This window comes from Balaenoptera physalus, assembly GCF_965194825.1.
Source record: "Balaenoptera physalus genome assembly, chromosome: 3".
In the NCBI taxonomy this organism is placed as follows: Eukaryota; Metazoa; Chordata; class Mammalia; order Artiodactyla; family Balaenopteridae; genus Balaenoptera; species Balaenoptera physalus.
In genome coordinates, this window is record NC_138890.1 from 138,273,251 (window position 1) to 138,294,165 (window position 20,915).

Genomic DNA, 20,915 nt, shown 5'->3' on the forward strand with positions numbered 1-20,915 from the left:
TGACATTAACTTTAACAGTAAGTGTCAAAATTCCGTGGCCCAATTTATGAGTGCATCAGCAATTCACTACAGAAAATGTGGGTGGGAATTTTTAAAATTAACCCTTTAACGGAGCAAAAATAATCCAGAGTCCTGACTGTTCTTCCAAATTATCTACTCTCATTCAACATTCATTCAAGAGATTTTTTTTTTTTCACTCAAAATTATTTAATTACAAGGCTGGATAACTGAAAAAGAATTTTCCATTAAAAACAGTTTCAGAGCTAGAAAGTATCAATAATATACTGGCTAACAGGTTACGACTCTAGGGCAGTGACATGATTAAACAGAAATGGTTTGAATCTTATGGATGCATTAATCTAGATTCGATGTTGGCTCAGAAATCTATTTACAAATGCAATTTCAAAATTAAAAAAAATAATCTGTCTTGAGTTTTGTTTTCTTTCCGTGTCCATAAAAGGAAGAGCTTTTCCTGATCACCAGTTTTTCATACAACAGACAAGTAAATCTCGTGGCACTAGCCCTAGAAAAGGAAGAACATTTGAGATTTACAAGACTATCAACATCTCAAGAACTTATTTAAAGGAATTTTCAAAAATACTGTCGTCCTTATATTGGTCTATCTCAGAAGCCAGATCCGTATAAGATTTTTTCAACAGAAATTCAGGTTCGGGATAGGATCATCATAGATACAAGAGATATTTTTAAGTGTCTACTACCTGAAAAGATCCCTGTTCTCCAGAGAATCTGGCCCCAATATTAACAATGACCAAGAAAAACATGGAGAAATAGGAAAAGGCAAGGAGTCTGACTCTTTTTGATCCCCAGGCAATTTTTTATTTCTTTTTGTAGCAATATGTCCTCCTGAGTCAGAGTTGGAAATAAATCCTCTCTCTGCTTGGCCAAGAGTGAAGAGAACTATCCACCAACACCAACCCTCACAAACACACTTGCTTTAACTCACATAGTGTTCCCCGTGAATTTTTGAAAGCTGCATCTCTATCCTGAATCTGATCTGCAAGATGATAATTCTTTTTTATTAAAAATATGGGTTAGAGTCTATTCACAGAATTCTTCTTTTAGGTCAGAAGACTCTTCTTGGGTTGCTTATCTCTAGTGACAAATAATTACTCCCTACAAGAAGCACCTCTGTGGAATGAGATCACGTCATAGGAGAGCATCAGCAAGAGAGTATCTTATGGCATTTTCTCAGAAAGAGCTATGTACCAAAAAACACAATTTCTCCACTGTTTACTTGAATCACGGACTCCGTGACACCACCTCTAAGAGCCACTAGAAGAGTCCATCTGGCATCACCTTCTTTATTACCAACTCAAGGGAAGTCCTTTCATTTTTAACTCTAACTCTGTTGTTATCATAATTCTTAAATAAATGCTAAATTTTCCTCTGTGCCCAATGAACACTCTAACCAGATTATATTTCATATTTCTATTGCCTCTTTTTTAAATTAAATTAAATTAATTTATTTTTCTTTCTATCCTTTTTCAAATTCTTTTCCCATTTAGGTTATTACAGAACATTGAGCAGAGTTCCCTGTGCTATAGAGTAGGTCCTTGTTGGTTATTTATTTTAAATGTAGTAGTGTGTATATGTCAGTCCCAAACTCCCAGTCTATCCCTCCCCCACACCCTTCCCGCCCTGGTAACCATAAGTTCATTCTCTAAGCCTGTGACTCTGTTTCTGTTTTGTAGATAAGTTCATTTGTATCACTGTTTTTTGGGGTTTTTTTTAGATTCCACATATAAGCGATATCCTATGATATTTGTCTTTCTCTGTCTCACTTACTTCACTTAGTATGATAATCTCCAGGTCCATCCATGTTGCTGCAAATGGCATTACTCCATTCTTTTTTAGGGTTAGAGCTACAAACGATGAATGCTAGAGAGGGTGTGGAGAAAAGGGAACCCTCCTACACTGTTTGTGGGAATGTAAATTGGTACAGCCACTAAGGAGAACAGTATGGAGGTTCCTTAAAAAACTAAAAATAGAGCTACCATATGATCCAGCAATCCCACTACTGGGCATATATCCGGAGAAAACCTTGGTTTGAATGTATACATGCACCCCAGTGTTCACAGCAGCACTGTTTACAATAGCCAAGACATGGAAGCAACCTAAATGTCCATTGACAGATGACTCTGTTACCTCTTATATCATCTTATTATCTAGTACGAACATACTGAACAAATGTATAAAATGATTTCTCAAGTATTGTTTTTCCATATTCCTTTTTCAAACTTCACCTACAATAACCAAAATTACTGTGGGAATACTTATGCATTAGAACTAGCTCTCATAGCTGAATTATTTTTTCTAAAAAAAATTTTTTAATTGCATTGAATTCTTGTTTTATACCTCATAAAACCTACCATGGAGCTTCAGTTAGCTTCCTCAAAAAAAACAAAATTCCAGATATTCAAGAGCAACTATGATCCCCCAAGTGCCTCACTCTAACATCCATGAAGATGCATAAGTTTTGCTTCATTTCTAAAAATGTAAGTACAGGGCTTCCCTGGTGGCGCAGTGGTTGAGAATCCGCCTGCCAGTGCAGGGCACACGGGTTCGAGCCGTGGTCTGGGAAGATCCCACATGCCGCGGAGCAACTAGGCCCGTGAGCCACGACTACTGAGCCTGCGCGTCTGGAGCCTGTGCTATGCAACAAGAGAGGCCGCGATAGTGAGAGGTCCGCGCACCGCGATGAAGAGTGGCCCCCACTTGCAGCAACTAGATAAAGCCCTTGCACAGAAACGAAAACCCAACACAGCCATAAATAAATAAATAAATAAATAAATAAATAAATAAATAAATAAACCCAAAGTTTAAAAAAAAAAAAAATGGGCAGAGAACCTGAATAGTTAAAAAAAAAAATGTAAGTACAGTTGCTAATATAAGTCATTCTTTTTGACTCTTAGGTATAGATAGGGAGTATAAAAATGGAATTTTTTAAAAGCCCAAAATATTAAAAAATAATGAGAATATTTAAGAAGTCTACCACCATTATGACAATAGTACATATACCAAATATACCAAAATATACCATAATACAAAAGATAGCTTACAATTGTGTTCATTTGTATAAAAGGTAAATACAGAAAAACCCTTATTCTAAAATACTTAGAGACTAAAAATGTATTCTGTGTAGAAATTAGTATGAAATAGAAGAAATCATTTAGTTCATCTACAGAAAAATATTGCAATTATTCCATATACTCTTTGTCTAGCTAAATATCTGATTTTTTAAAACTTTGCAATATAGCTAACACCTGGATACATCAACCCTAAAGTCATTCTTTCTTAGGGAATTGAAAACTAAATACTGCTGCTATCTAGTAACTTCAGGCATTCTGAGGAGTGTGAATTCATTCAGACCACCATGATGATCACATACTTAAAAAAAAAAAATTATCAAACACTGGTGAAATAACTGCTGTGTTCATGTATTAATCAACTTCCTAAAAGCACCTAGCCTGTAAGTCATCAATCCTATTTATGGCCAACAGTGAACCTCATTAATGTGTAAAGTTCCAATTGGATAAACATCACTATCCCTGTTTTACAGATGGGGACACTGGGGTTTGGAGAAGATAAAGAGCTCGTCCAAGATAATTTCCCTGTTAAGTAACAGAGGCAGGATTTCCACTATATTCTCCCTGACATTGAGACTATGTGTTTTGCACTCACCACCTTGCTCCTTGGGACCCCCACAAGACCTAAGTATATTTTTAGTTTTAAATAAATACCTAAGTATCACTGACAGCACCAATAATATCACGTCATATTCTGATTAATACAAAGAGCTAAACTGAATATCTCACAATTATGTCACCTATATATGAATGCTTCATCTTTTTCAGAATTCTTTTACAAATAGTAGATTTGTCCTTCCAAATCTTATGACTTAGGGAACAGCTTTTATCAACATCTCTGGAAACATGAAGAAAACTGAGACACAAAGAAATTAAGTGGCCTGAGTAAATCACACACAGACTAACTCAGTGGGAAGGTTGGACCCAGGCTCCCTGTTACTTCCACTTAACACAGTATCAGCACTTTTAATGACAACATAGTAGCGGTAAATAATGTTAAATATCATGACATCTTAAGATTAATCACAAAAGCAATGTCATTAAAAACATTAAAATTTTATAAACTTAAAAAATACTGACCCAGTGACATTATCCAAAATATTTTATTTCTATGGCTATACTATAATTCAGGATACCAGTAGGATTCAAGCAAATATTGTTTCAAATGTTGGCTTAGAGAAATTCCTATTTTACTTGTACAAATTTTTACTCTGGGGCTTATCAGCTTGGATCTAGACAAAATATCTGAAAAATGAATCAATTATTAGACCTTTTAAGCAATATCAGTCTATACAACTGTTTTCTATAAAAATACATAAAAGAAGAAAAGTCATACATTCACTGTCTAAATTTGAACATGTTTCCTCATGTAAACCTTCATGAGGATTTCCTTCAATTGAAGCTGAAAGAAAGAAAGTCTGCATGGAAAAAAATTTTATTTCAGCAAAACTTGCTTTCATTATTTCTCTAAGAACAGCAAGCTGAGACGCCTTGCCCTGCATAACTCATCACTGTTCATCTAAATGGTAGCTGCCCTGGGGCTTGAAAGATGTAGGCAACTTTTTTTCTTTTTAAATCTTTTTCTCTTCAAAAATTTTAGTACCTAATTAGTAGATATCTTGGAACCTTTCAGTGTAGGTCAGGGTTAAACCTGTGGGAATATATGCTGTAGGTCTGTTGTAAAATAAAACCTCTACTTTAAAAAGTATCGCCTTACATTACATGGAAGTGAGGTTATTGCGTTCTCTTTCTTCAAGGTTTCCCTCGAAGGGAGTATGCGCCCCTCTACAATTTATTCCAAGCACCCTCTGAGGGAAGAGAGGAGGGTTGGGAAGAGAGTCCATTTTTCTACCCTGGCTTGGAAACTTAAGACTGAGAAAGGTTCTGTCTTAATAGCTGATATGTTATTAAAAATCTTTCATACTTATTTGTAAATGTGTATATGGATTTTTCATATGGAAAATATTTATATGGATTTCTCATTAGTAAAAATGCGATGGTGTTTTAGTTCCTGTCTTTTTTATTTTATTAATGATACAATTAGAAATTATGAAGGAAATTGCTTCTCCATGAAACCCTTCTACTGCTCAGAGACACCCATTTTTCTATTCCTGGTTTCTGTGCTATTGTTTTATGATAAACTTCTAGTGACTCAAAGGTAGTCACCAAATTTCCAAATTGGACAAATTACCTAATATCTTTGGCCCAGTTTTGTTACTTCTAAAATGAAGATAATACTGCTAGGCTCACGAGTTGCTATAAAAATTAAATGTGTGACTATTCTTTGGAAAACATGAAATTCTGTACGCTGTAGTCACTTTTGTGATTCGTCTCTTCAGAAGGGAATAAGGCTTTTGAAAAGAGGTGGCTTTTGTTCATTTTCTAATTAGTGTCCATTGTCTAGTTATTATTATAGAAAATTCATCTATTTTAAGATTTTCAGAATAACAGGACTCACGTGAGAAATGCATAGCAACACTTTGGATACATTTGTCGTGCGCAAGCAAGTGCCCGGAAGTACCGAGTCACGCTGTCTGGACAATCCCGTTCCCTGCCCGTTCCCTGCCTGTGTCCAGCACATGGTGCTGGTCACCTGCTCCCTTCCAGGCTGAACCCTGTGGATTAAGATTCTGATCTGTCAACAGTGGGGAAAATAGCACTTGGCAGCTCATTCATTTTGAAAGACTACATCTTCGGCCAAATCTACTAGGCTTTATACTATATCTACAGTAGGAACGATCTTGTTTTCATTTTTCTTTCTTTCCCAAGACTAAGCATAGCATCTTGAACATAAGAAATTAATAATAATTATTAAAGAATCCGGTTCAAAATTATTATCAATCTTTATTTTATGCTTCATTGTCAGATCAAAATGAAGAGACTGAGGATTACAGTTACAAAGAAGTTGGATATATACACAAAATGTGCATCTCCCCGACATGCTAATGAACAATTGAGGGTTCCAAAGCAAGTCACCTGGCCTGATGACATGGTAAAATTAATGTACATTCCAAAGTATCAATTTACATATCAGTACCTGTTAAGGATCATTTGTATCCTGCTAGGTTATTTCTGTTTTAGAACTGTTTGTTCCTCCATATTTTTAAGAGCATATTATGAAAATAAAGTGAAATTCGGATTATAATATTTCAAAACAGACTGCGTGAAGAGATAGGAGAGAAAGAAAATGTAAATCTAACATTTGCTTGAATTCTAGTTTAGTGGACATTTAGCTCCATGAAGGCAAGAACTATGTTTATGCTGGCTGTTTTTGTCCCAGAACCTAGAATAATGCCAGATATATATATTAGGCCTCAGCAACATCTGAGTTTAATAAATAAGTGAATCTATTAGGTACCTGTAAGATACCATCCTAAGTGCTAGAGAATACAAGGGATAAAAAGACATAGCTGCTATGTGTATCTGTGTATCAGACTGGGAGTCATACCCTGAATCCCAGCGCTCCGATCAGAGGAAGTGCAGTCTTTGCTGGCAATCCCTCCAGGAGCCAGTCAGCCGGCCAAGTGGGAGGAGACGGATGGGGGCTTCTCCCGAAGGGTTTCTCAGGTCAGGTTTTGCACTTGCCCCGTCCTTCTGCCCCATGGACCTCTGCTCTCTGCCGCCAGCTTGTCTCCCCACTCCTGCAGGCCAGACTCAACTGCACGGGGTCCCCAACAAGGCTGCCTCCAGGCTGTGTGCTTCTGTCTCTGAGTCTACTGATTCTTTCAGGGTGGTCTCTACAGCAGAAACTTTGGGTCCCCAGTGGCACAAGTCATTTTATTTACCCAGCAGTCTCCTTCCCAGGACAGAGCAGGGATGGCCAGGCATGGCGGAGTCAGGCAGAGTCACCAGCGGCCACGGCTTCTTCTAACATTTCAACCCAACCACAGTCAGGCTCTCTCCACTAACAGGTGATTTTCTCTTGGAGAGCTGCAGGCTTTTCCTCCAACTGAGTCTCCCGGGAGAAACCCACAATCCTTCAATTAGATTTGCATTTGCCTGAACCCCAGTTATGGTCTGGGTTCACATCTTCTAACACATGACTCACTGGGCCTACACAGATTACAGAACTTAGCCAGGCAGCTGTTTCACGGTCCTGAGCTTTCCATAAGTGAGGAGTTCCCAGAACAGTCTATGCCACCTAGAGGCTGCTCTGCCCAGAGCATTCAACCTAGACCTGCAGGAAAATGCCTCACTAATGCCACTTGCCAGGCTTGTGGCGTCTGATCTCTGACCCAGGCCAATGCCATTGCGTACAGAGTATGATAACTTCCATAATGCAAGTCTACTAAAGGCATGACAGGAATGCAGAGGGTGAAGCTGGATTTGAGATTTGGAGAAAGAGGTATATCAGTTGAGTCTTGTAGGATGAACACCATTTCCAGACAAGCAGATAAAGAAGGAAACAGTTTCCCATTTGGAAGTGGCAGAACAGAAAAAAAAAAAAAAAAACTTAGAGGCTGGAGGTTAAAGAGCCAGAAAAGAATATATTAGTATAATAGAAGGAGAAAGAAGACAAGATACAAAAGGGAATTTTTACATAAATTGCACATCCATGTGATGCAAATATGTAAAAGATAGAAACATATTTATAAACATTAAGCATAATCCTTCTAGTGAATTTTAAGCATTTGTGATAAACCGTTAAGTTAAAATGGTTTAAAACTGCTGTGTACACTATGATCTCACTCGTGGAAAAATTCGAAAATATTTGCATAGAAAAAAAGTTGAAAGCAGATGTTAAGAATTGCTATCTCTGGGTGCTAGAAATATAATAAAATTTGATTGTTTTTTTCTTATTTTTTGTTCTTTTTGTTTATGTGGATCTTGTGATATTATTATAATGAACATGTATTAATGATGACTTTAAAATAATGCTAGCAAGATGACACAGAAAGAGGGGGAGAGTTCCCAAGTACAGATTTTCTGAAACCGAGGTTCATCTCTAATTTTTACAAGGATATATTAGTAATGCAGAAAACAATATTTCAATATATGTATAAATTGTATTACTTTATGATGAGTATTGGCATGTAAATAATAATTTGGCTTATTTTTCTCTCATAAAGTAGACACTGAAAGTGACAAATATGAAAAAAGTTAAATTTATACAGTTGTAATGAATTTCTCCGAGTATGAATCCTGATGGACCAAGAAGATGAGGCCAACCTTAGTATAAATACATTATGGTCATGATTGAGAGATTCCGAGGAAGGAGCTCTAATATAAAACAATCTCTCCCTTTCATCTGTGCTCCTTGTGGACAAAAATCCTTGCAATTTACCCCATTTTTGAAGGCAAGAGTTAACATTTAAATGCTGTCTGAGATGAGCAAGACTTTTAAAGATAATCAGTTACTTTAGCTTGCATTCATTTCCAGGTTCCTGGTGGGTAGAAGAAAGTGGAAAATGGGAAGCTTGAGTTCTGATCAGGGGCAAGGGAGAGGGAAAGCCTGGAGCAAACACTGCTTCTTTCCTTGAGTCTCCTGTCACCAGGTTGTGAGTTCCTTGAGAACAGGAACTATGTCCTACTGTGTCTTCTTTAATCGCCCACGCCTAGGACTATGTCCAGGGCATTGTAGGAAGAAAGAAAAGGAAGGAAGGAGGTGGGGGAGAGCAAAAGAGGAACTGCTCAGGAAATTTGCTGAGAATCTAGACATATACCAAGGCTGCTGAGCACCTGCCAAGAGGCTGTCAGATGGGAAATCATCCTTACCATTTTCCCCAATCCTAATGTGCTTTGCTGCCACATCCACATCTTTCCAGGTACAGACAGAGGAGGATACAAAAGGGAGATAGAAGAACATTGAAGACATTTGGTTACATTATTGGCAGACTGAAAAACACACACGCAAAGCAAGGAGCAAAGAAGAAGGGAAGGGAAGGGGAGGGAAGGGAAGGGAAGGGGGGAAAGGAAAAAAGGAAAAGACCTTCTTGCCCACCAAAACAATTTAAAAACCAATGTAGTCCACTCTTTTCAAGGATAACAACACATTTCAATAATGTTTAGTGGAATCTAATTAACTGAAATCTTATGAAAATTCTTAGTTTAGGTTTCTTTCTTCTCTCAGAGGAAAACATACAAATTTATCATGGGTTGGGATAGATTCTAAATCTATCTCAGAAAGCTGTACTTTCTCAGCTTTCTGAAGTTTTCTGACAAGAAAGAAGGGCGATCACAGCACACGCATGCAGTGTATTTGTCAGGCAATGGGTAGGCTCTGTACTCAAAACGTCACTAATTTCCATAACTAGGCGAGTGTAGAGATTTGTCCTCTTCTATTAACTCAAAAATACCTACTACTATGGGATCAGAAGTTCAGAGATAAGTAAACCTCTCAAATTTAGTCAGTGAAGACTCTTTATCCAGTTTCAACGTCTGACTTTTTTTCAGCACACAGTCATGCCCCCTATCAAGAACATTCGACACAATAAATGCATCTGAGACCTAACAAATTAAGGAGATCTTATCCACATTATAAAAAGGGTTACCTTTGATTTTAAAAGTTTATTTAATGTAGTTTAAATGATTTGTTTCACAAAAATTCACACTTACTATAATGTTATAAAAGCCCTTGTGTGGGCAAAGTGAGTTGCATCTGTATTAAATATACTTTCATTGTTGTCAATATAATTTTTTCCTCTTAAAATATAAAATAAGTGTTTTGTATTTATGGAAAGAGTAGTGATTGATGGATGGATAGATAGACTTAGAAATGGAATGCAACAAAGATTAAGTTATTATTTGCGTCCTAGTACGAGAAAGGAATCAACAGAGTTTTGTGATCAGAACCAATGTAACACATAAAGGTAAAGACATCTACTCAGTCAAGGGTCTTATCCAAAGAGCAGAAGAAAAAGGAAAGAGCTCTGACACTCTATAGGTGCTTTCACAGAATTAAAGGGTAAATTTTTATGAGTTAAAAAAATGCACATTGGGCACCTAGGTTCCTAGATTCATATACAAACATTTATGCTACTTCAATAGTTTACAAAACTACACAATCCATAGAACAATTTAACTTAGATATAAAGGGATAGTTGCTGTTCAAAAAGAAAACTAGCTAAATTGATTTTATGTTCTCAGCATATTTTCCTTTTCTTTCTTCTTTTTTTTTTTTTTTTTTTTTGATAGTTCAGATTTAAGTCTTTCTTGAAACTATAAAACTGGGAATGTATAAAGTTTGCTTGTGTCCGGTTTCAAAGATGGTCTTTTTTTTTCTTTTCTTTCTAGTCTTTCCTTCTTTTTTCTTTTCCTTTCTTTTTTATGCACAAAATGTCTGCCAAGCCTGAAAATGATGCAGATCATGTTTCGATGTCTGTTAGGTGGCGCTTACCAAGCAGTCTGGCTCTGGTCAGGGATTTTTCAACTGCTCACTGTGGTGGAATTACAGTAGGGGGTTATGAGTGGGGTGAGTGGGAGGGAGGCTTTGTCCCCGCTGCATTTAAAATTACCTCTAATCTTATCAGAGCGCTCGTCATTGTTTCTGGCGGCCAGGAGCAGGTACAGTACTGCTTTTGTTCAAGTCAGTAGCTTTGCTGAATAAAGTTGAGGGAAAAGCCAAGACTAAATAATATTCTTTCAGAAACTCATGTGCTGATTGAAAAAATGCTTTGAAAGAGAACAAGAGAAAGCTGGGGGCAGGACGAGAGACAGGTAAAGTCACAATAGAAAAGTATCAATGTAGTAAGAAAAGAAGCAGAGACTTAAAGATTAGAAGAAACTCATACAGAAAAAATTTGCTCAAAAATACTCATTTTTATTCGCTAAAATGTTCTGGCTCTTTTTCTTTGGCATAATGTAATTGTAAAATTCAGGGACCATATGCTGTCTGTTTCTACTATTTGAGAAAATGGAAAGCTAAAGCAAGACTAGTTGTTGTTTTGTTTTTTAATGGCACAAAGCTACACAGCATATTTTCTCTTTGCACAAATAAATCTTCTTAAACCTTGTTTGTCCCTCGTTGATGTTTCTGACCTTTTAATATGCTAAAATATCAGTTAAAGAGTCTTTGTCACAATTCCTGAGGTTGTGCTAGACCTAAGATAAGTAAGTGGTAATAAATCCAAGTTCAAAAAACTTGCACTAACGAGCTTTGAACAAAGCAGAGACACTATAATTCTAACAACCAGAACAATATAATTATCAGCAAGAAAAGAAACCCCCAGTTTTCCATGTGCCAATAAAGATTGAAAGTTAATTCAGACAGAAATAATTGGCATTAAGATTTACAAGAGATTCCATTACTGTAATTTGAAAATTAAGATTACAAGTTGTTCAAACATGTTCAGTTTTAAAATCTGGTGAATTAACTTATTCATAGACATACTCTGGAAAATAGTTTCTACCCAAAATGACTGATTTGAAATTTTATCGTTTATAATTAAATTATATTAAAATAGCTTAAACAAATTTTCTGAAGCTCAAAAAATATTTTTCAGTGTGCACTTTCAGAAGATTAAAAATCAAAGGTGATTGAACCTCCTGATCAATAACAGTCCTATGGAAACTTTAGTGTCGTTTCTTCTCATCTTTTTCAGCTTCAGTGCATACTAATTATAATACTTCATTTTAATATTATGATCAAGAAAGACCTTAAGCTATGTATTATGGAGGGATGCAAATATAAATTCTGATTAAACACATTTTAGTGATGCGCTCTTTCTCCATGCTATAATTACTGTTAAACAGACAAGTATTTTGACACTTTCAAAATAGTCTGAGGAGAGACTGCAGATATGAAAACTACAATTTAAGAGATTTTAAAATTGCAAAGGCACGTTTTGTTCTTTGATAGATCACTGTGAGTAATGTGTGCCTAAAATTAACATTCACATTATTTTTGATAGATTAAAATCAAGTGTCTACTAATCAAAGTATTTTAAAGTTATATTGTAAGTTCTTTAGCTGTCACAGTTTATTCCCATACCCGTTTGTTGTGCAGATCATCATAGAACCGTCTAATAGCTGCTGTGTAATCATTGTACTAAGTTGCTATAATGAATTATAATCATAATTTTATAATAGTTTTCTTTAAATCAAATATAGTCAGATATTCTATATACATTTTGTCAGTTGATTGCAATTTGTCATTTTTTTTTAAATAGTAAAATGTCATCTATTTAAATGGATCATTCTTTAGTATAAAATCTTGGAGAAACTACCTTTATACGTTTGCATTCACTTTAATTTTTCAGTTAAAAAACTTTATCACATTTCATGGTCACATCAAAAAATCACCTACTGCTGTTGATGTTATATTATTTTTTATAATTTGATTGTAGAAATCAAGAAACAAGTATACATGTCATATTTATAAAAGCCAAATTTACTAAATGTTTAATTAATAGATTTCAAAATGACGTTTTAAAAGTTATTTAGTGACCGCTTAAAATGTTCTTTTCTTGGTTGACCTTTATTCTAGATGTCTTTTTCTTCTGCTCCTAAAAATTCTTACATATCCTTTTAGCACTGGATATTGTTTCAATATTCAACAATACTGCTGCAATTCACAAGAGATATGAAATTATGATTCTCACTGTTAGTCATAGAAAATAAAGACTTCCTCACTTTAAATTATTTTATAGAAATGAGAAAGGGGTTGGATATTAGTTTTTGTTTACTTATCAAATGCCGAATTATGCACTTACTTTTACCTTCCTTAAATCATTTCTGTAATTTTTACTAAATAAATTCCATTTTACTTACCCTGTTCCCAAACTGATCTTACTGACAAGCTAGGCTTGAGATGGAAGGCAGAAGTGGGGGAGGAGGAGTAGAAAAGTTTCCTAAAAATAAGAATTGGGGGAAAATATAGTTTTTCTGGCTCACTTACCATTTTGGAAACATCACCTACTTCTTTGTTCTTTTTTTCCTAAGCTGCCCTCTTTACTCCTCAATTAAATATCATAAAGCTAGATTCAGTGTAGGGTCAAAATGTGCTTGGGATTTATTACAAGGAAAATCCAGGGAAATAAGTTCATGCATCTTCAACTATATGTAGTTATGCTATATATCATTTAGAGATAGTTAAATCTGATCATCATCTTTGATTTTGAAAATAAGAAAATTACGTATGAAGATGAATTGATTTTATCATGAGCTATAGACCATCAATGATATCACCCTGAGTGCTAAATTAAAACTCCGGTTTTTAAGAGATATGCTAATTTTCTGACTATCTTGCAGTTTGAAATATAAACTTCCAGTTTAAAAAAAAAAAAAAGCCTCTTTCCCTTCACAATTACTTAAATTATTTGCTTGAAGGGGTAATTAATTTTGTTTTTTTTCTTATTTACTGATTTTCATGAAACTATCATCTCCTAGAATAAGGGGCTACATGTTCACTGACTACTGCCATGTGGTCTCTAATGCCATTAACAAGTGCCTTAGACGGTGATGCTTAAAGCAAATCTGTCCTGTACGTAGACACAACTCCCCCGTGGACTATGGGGAAAATCATGTGCTCAAAGAATGCTCAAAACTAGTGACTTCTTAAGATATTTTGATTTGAACAAGGGAAAGCTCAGGTTTTTATTAAGATTTAATTTGTTAACAGTCAATGCCATTGTGTTCCCATGACATGCTACAAGTGCATAACCTAGCTGCAAATTTTCTTATGCCGAGTCTCCTCTGCCGGGGCCCTATCTCAGCCCCTCTCCTCTTAATTTCAAGCTGGGAGAGACCTTTGTGGTGGCACAGGAGCTTCTCACGCCCAGCCATAGGCTTCTCTACCATCCTCTGTCACACTCTGCCTCCCTCAAATTCAAGAAGCTCAACAAGAAGGAAGTAAAGGACAGGACTCAAGCCCCAGGAGTTCTACAAATTTGGCCTTTGTGGTTCAATTAATATTATTTCAGTTACAATGTGATGAAGTTGTTGAAGAGTCTTTAGAAGATAGAAATCCCCCACTCCCACAGAAAATTATAGGCTGAGTTCCTGCCAAACAATTTAGAATTTTTTTTTTGTAACAACCCCACTCATAAACTGGAAATATTTTTTCCCAAGGAAATGAAAAAATAATAAAAATTCCTAATTAAAAATGCAGTACTAATACTCAACCACACAGCTAACAGGGTAAGCTACAATTCAAGCAGCCCACAACAAATCCAAAATAGCAAATAGCTATGCCACTGTAAAGGATGCTGTCAGACAAAAGCAAATTGCCATTCTGATATCAGGGGATGAAAGAGAAAAGTCAAGAACTCAAGACTTGACAGTCTGTGGGTTTAGGTAGAGAGGGAAAAAAATCTTAACATTCTTCATGAACGTTAGCTTTAGCTAATTAGGAAATTTCCTAATGTGAAAAATGCTAACAGAAATGCCAGAGAAAGTGTCACCAAACTCAGCCAATATTCAGTGACATAGCGACTCTGTAATGCAAGGAATTTACTTCACAGGTGCGCCTACCTGTAGATCTAATATCTGATTTATTGTAAGATTCCTCTTGCTGTCATAGACTTTTTTGCTACATGTCTCTAATACAAGTTTATTTTATATTTTTCACCCAGTTTCAGAAACGGACTTCTATTTTCCAAGGGAACCAGTTTCCAAAATAATTGACCATATTTAATGGTAAATTTAAGTTCTGGTGAGTTGAAAATACAATCTGTGCATTTCTCATCTTTTCTACAAACATGGTGCTTTATCAGACCTTCTTTACACTAATTCTGTTCATTTTCACTATATAAGCATAATCAAAGCAAATGTAAATTATCTTCTTAAAAGCACTGAATGTTAACTTATTTTTCCATTATTACAACACTGCATTTTTACATGGCAGTGTTTATGAGACAGATGTGCCACAGCAAGCTGTTTTCTTTTTTTTCACAATTTTCTTTTATTGGGGTGTAGTTTTTTATAATGTTGTGTTAGTTTCTACTGTACAGAGAAGTGGAGTTCCCTGTGCTATACAGCAGGTTCTTATTAGTTATCTATTTTACACATATTAGTGTATATATGACAATCCCAATCTCCCAATTCATCCCATCCCCCACCCCCTGCTTTCCCCTGTTGGTGTCTGTATATTTGTTCTCTCCATCTGTGTCTCTATTTTTGCCTTGCAAACGGGTTCTTCTGTACCATTTTTCTAGATTCCACATATATGCATTAATATACGATATTTGTTTTTCTCTTTCTGACTTACTTCACTCTGTATGACAGTCTCTAAGTCCATCCACGTCTCTACAAATGACCCGATTTCATTCCTTTTTATGGCTGAGTAATATTCCATTGTATATATGTACCACCATTTCATAATCCATTCCTCTGTCGATGGACATTTAGGTTGCTTCCATGACCTGGCTATTGTAAATAGTGTTGCAATGAACATTGGGGTGCATGTGTCTTTTTGAATTTTGGGTTTCTCTGGGTATATGCCCAGTAGTAGGATTGCTGGGTCATATGGTAATTCTATTTTTAGTTTTTTAAGGAACCTCCATAGTGGCTGTATCAATTTACATTCCCACCAACAGTGCAAGAGGATTCCCTTTTCTCCACACCCTCTCCAGCATTTGTTGTTTGTAGATTTTCTGATGATGCCCATTCTAACTGGTGTGAGGTAATACCTCATTGTAGTTTTGATTTGCATTTCTCTAATAATTAGTGATGTTGAGCAGCTTTTCATGTGCCTCTTGGCCATCTGTATGTCTTCTTTGGAGAAATGTCTATTTTGGGCTTCTGCCCATTTTTGGATTGGGTTGTTTGTTTTTTTGATATTGAGCTGCATGAGCTGTTTATATATTTTGCAGGTTAATCCTTTGTCTGTTGATTCGTTTGCAAGTGTTTTCTCCCATTCTGAGGGCACAGCAAGCTGGTTTGATCCAGCAAAATATGGTGAAGAATATTGTGGTAGACGGTCTGCTCTGACACGGGTGAAAAAGAAGACAGCACAAATGTGTTTTGTGCATGAATGGAAGACCCAACCACTACAAAGCAACAGCTTCGTAGCACGAAAATCTGGGCATCATCACCTCTAAATTCTATTTTCAACCGTAGAACAATTAAGGGAGAAAGAAGTACTTTTCAGCTGGATGGAGGTGAAATGAGGGCTTTGGGAATCCTGGGTTTATTCTGGTACATGTTTGCAGATCTCCGCAGTAGCCTGATTGGAGGTAGAAAAATGGTAATAGAAACAAGGTAGATATATCAGAGGGATTATTTGCCTATTCACTTCTTATATAGGAACCAATAGTGTGTTGGTGCACTTTTATTCCTGTTTTCCTCTGCATTGCTTCCCAACCCATTTTACAAAATCTTTCATCTTACAGGTCTGAAGTTGCTGATCTATGTTGGAAAAAAAAAATTTTTTTTTTTCTGATAGATCCAGCCACATGTGTTTCACTCTTAAGCCAGATTTTAGGTTTCTGCCCACACTCCAAGTAATTCAGGAGGGTCACGATGAGTTGAAGTACTAGCGTGTTTGATGCTTTGGTTTTTACACTTCAGCAAACAGCCCAGTCTCGTTGGCTCCTCTTTCAAATCAACCTTGGCAGAAGCCGTAGTGGAGAACTTTCCAGTGAAGCTTCCCCGTGATCCAAAATAGTTTGATTGACTCCTTTTCGAATCTCCCAGTTTTGTGTAATTTAGACTCTTTTTGAAGGAAATAAATATCCTTTTTATTGAAACTTAACCCTCAAAATTATAACAAAATGTTTCTTTTTCAGTCCAAAAGCAAATGTGTATAAATTTTCAAGGTCATCTACACCAAACTTACGTTCCGCAGAATAACTTGTTGACTAGTTAGAGACCCAGAAATGTTGTTCTTCTTCTGTCTCCTGCACCAGCATTCCTCATGGCATTTAACACTCTATCCATTTGAGCTGTTGAAGCATTCTGAAATTTAGCATAAATGCTTAAAGAGTCTTGAGCAAAAAATAGTAGAAATACATTTCAGTTGTTGTGATTTGGAAGAATATATCTTTCCTCCCCTGAGGGCTTAATAAATACTGCAACTTTCCCTGATTTTTAAAAATACACTGACAGGGCTTCCCTGGTGGCACAGTGGTTGAGAATCTGCCTGCCAATGCAGGGGACATGGGTTCGAGCCCTGGTCCCGGAAGATCCCACATGCCGTGGAGCAGCTGGGCCCGTGAGCCACAATTACTGAGCATGCACGTCTGGAGCCTGTGCTCCGCAACAAGAGAGGCTGCGATAGTGAGAGGCCCGCGCACTGCAATGAAGAGTGGCCCCCACTTGCCACAACTGGAGAAAGCCCTCGCACAGAAACGAAGACCCAACACAGCCATAAATAAATAAATAACTAAAATTTAAAAGAGATAAGCAAAACATTCTCTCTATTAATTTGATCTTTAAAAAAAAAAAATACACTGACAGCTTTCCTAATGTTCCTTAATCACCTTTAATTTCTTAGTGGTTTTAGCTGGTTAGAGTTACTGTATTTGGAAAAGATAAAAAGAATCATTTAGAAGGGTGTTTTTTTTTCTCCTTTCTTTCATTGCATATTAAAACTACAAGGCATGGGAACTTCCCTGGTGGTGCAGAGATTAAGACTCCATGCTCCCAATGCAGGGGGCCCGGGTTCGATCCCTGGCCAGGGAACTAGATCCCACATGCATGCCGCAACTAAGAGTTTGCATGCCACACCTAAGGAGCCCGACTGCCACAACTAAGGAGCTGGCGAGGCGCAACTAAGGAGCCTGCCTGCCGCAACTAAGACCAGGCACAACCAAATAAATAAATAAATAAATTAATTAATTAATTAAAAAAACATCTTCCCAGCAATCAGTAAAAAACGTTAAAAATTAAAAAAAAAATAACTATAAGGCATGGAGAGTGATAATGTACTGAGTTCCAACAGCTTTTGATATTCACCCACCAAATTGTTCACTAGAGAGAAATACCAAAAAGGAAAGAATAAAACGTCTGGTTTTTATCTTATTAAAACTTTATGATTTATTCTGTTTTGTCATGTAGGTGGTAACCAGGAACTTATAGCATGCATGTCGGAGACCCTGAACAGACTTTCCCACAGCATTTGCTCTGGGAATGCTAAGATGTTCCAGTTTTGCTGTGCAAGTGGCTGAAATATATGGAACTGTGTTTATTTCACCTGAGGAAATAACCTTCAAAGGGGACTAAGTTCGCCTTGGGTTGAGAAACAGTGAACCATGGGATCTGAAATACAGCGTGTGGCCCATAGGCAGCCATTGCTTTCTCTATCCAGCTGCTTCTAGCCATTTCTGAACAATGTGTCATGGAAACACATGTATGTAACAGATTATTAAGGGCAAATGAGAACTACACCATCATTCTGCTTAAAGAAGTTAACGGGATCCAATAAATTCCTTTACAATGTGTTTCCTTCTAGATGGTAAATGAGATGTTACAGCACAGTGGATCTCTACATATTTGGGAAATTTGTTTTCAAATAACTAAATTTGGCCAACCTATATCTGATAACAGATGACCTACAGGGGGATTTCCTAGAGGAAGAAAATCTCAGGTAGTCTCAGGACGAAAGGGCTGCTGCATTGTGTCAAAGATCCATGTTTGAATTCTGGCTCAGCCATTAATTTACTCAGCAAATACTTATTGAAAGCCTACTATCTTCCAGGCACTATAGTTATCACTGGACATATGACAGTGAATAAGAAAGTCACTGTCTTTGTCCTGTGAACTTTTGAATCTAGTAAAAGAATCAGATGAACAAATAATCAATTATAATACAAGATGATAAAAGCTATGACAAAAAGTACAGAATATGGAACTCCCTGGGAAGAGCCCTGTATTAGTTTCCTACAGCTGCTGTAACAAATTGTCAAAATTTGGTGGCTTAAAACAATGCAAATTTATTATATTACAACTCTGGAGGTCAGAAGTCTGAAATGCAATTCACTGGGCTAAAATCAAGGTATCACCAGGGCTACATTCCTTCTGGAGGTTCTAGGAGAGAATCCATTTCCTTGCCTTTTTTAGCTTCTAAAGGCTGCCTGCATTCCTTAGCTTGTTGTCCCTTCCCATCTTCAAAGTCATCAATGGCCTGTAGAATCTTTCTCATGCCACATCTCTTTGACATTGACTCTTCTGCCATTCTATTCTACTTATAAGGACTCTTGTGATTTCATTGGGCCCATCTAGATAGTCCAGGAGAGTGTCTCCATCTCAACAATACCTGATTAGCAACCTATATTCCATGTGCAACCTTAATCCTTCCTGGCCAGGTAACATAACATATTCACAGGTTCCAGGGGTTAGGACTAGAATGTGGACATCTTTGAGGACCATTATTCTGCCTGTCATAAGCAGATTGGCAGCGGGGAGGATAAAGAGTGAGGTAAAGCTAATTAGAGGATTGAAATGTAAGACAAATCTTGATGGATAAGTAGAATTTAGGCAGTTAAAGGGAAGTTTTAGCAGGGTTAAGGGTGGGCTTCTCTGCTTTGATTACGGGAACAGCATGTATGAAGGCCCAGGGGGCATAAAGAACATGGCCCAAGAGAAGATGTGAGAAAAAAACTGAGTATGGCTTGAGCAGAGATAATGAGGGTAAGAGGATGTCTAGCAAGAGATAAAGCCCAGTGAAAACCTTGGAAAAGATGGTAAAAGCTTAGGAATATGTTACTGGAATCTAGACAGGTGGTGTGGGGACCAGCATGAAGGTGGAGAGAGGTGCTGAAGAGTGATTGACACATTTGAGCAACGCGTCCCTGGGTGGGTCAATGGAGGACAGTGATTGCTACCCCCAAGTTTGGAGGAGCATTGAAGGGGGCTGAGATGTGAACAGAATAGAAAAGAAAAAGTTGGATGTAGAAGCCTTAAGTAGAAGCACACAGACAATCCTGGGCACCTCTCGATGGAGGAAGCCATAGTAATCTGACAGATACCCTCCTTTCAAAATGAATTCATTATGATTTTGATTAACGCTATGAAAGAGAAGTTCAGGGTGCCGAGAGAGTACGCATGGGGGACCCTAACTTAGCTCTGGGTCAGAGAAAACTTAAGGAGCAATATTTAAGCTGAGATATGAATGGTAAGTAAGAAAGAACCATGTGAAGGGGGAGGGACTTCTAGGCAGAGAGAACAAGAAACACAGGGGGCCAATGGTGTGAAGGAGCAGGCCGTGTTCCAGAAGCCAAAAGGCCAGCACCTTCAGAGAGACAGAAGACAAGGACAAAGGAGAGTGAGACAAGTCAAGGCTGGTGGAGTGCAGGATGGGGGTGGGGGCAGAATCATAGAGCTCTCTAGGGTCTATTACGGATTGAAAACTTGGTCCTGAGAGCAGTGAGGTGCCACTTATACTTTAACCAAAAGAATGGCATGATCAAATTACCCCTTTATAAGGATCACCTGGCTGAAGTATGGAACATGTATCCAAGGGGGTAAAAATAACCTACCTGTGAGAGAGCATAGTGGTTTGCATGGACGGAAATACTGTGCACATTGGAAACAGAAGCAATTGCTACTGGAAGTGAAAACAGACTGTAGTTGAGTCTGCCTTCCAGAGAAGTGGCATAATTCATCCCCGGGGAGACGACTCTTTTTTTGAGAAAATCATCTTCATGGTATATGCTGTTTCCTTCCCTTGAGAAAGTTCAGGTCCCCGACCTGGCTGGTCCAGGCTGGATGAGTGGTGTAAGAAAAAAAACAAAGCTGCACTGTTACTCTGAATACTAAAGAGAGAAAAATTTGGCTTTGCTGCAGGCAGCCTAGGAGAGGGGTCTGGGACTGAAGAGGAAAAGGAGTTGCCAGGAAGATCTAGGAAAAAAAGAAAGAGGGCTCCTGGCACATAGCTGGAGGCTGGAGCATACAAGGGCACACGATCATGAAAAACTTCCAATGGATGGGGAT

At 37.3% G+C, this 20,915-nt stretch overlaps 1 long non-coding RNA gene across 1 annotated transcript in view; it reads left to right on the plus strand.

Annotated features, from left to right (window-relative positions):
* The first annotated feature begins 2,709 nt into the window (after positions 1 to 2,709).
* Positions 2,710 to 20,915, plus strand: part of LOC309657937 — a 1,158,638-nt gene continuing 1,140,432 nt past the window's right edge. The window contains exon 1 of the long non-coding RNA XR_014261975.1: positions 2,710 to 17,179. This is a non-coding gene — a long non-coding RNA (uncharacterized lncRNA). The remainder of the gene's footprint in view (positions 17,180 to 20,915) is intronic.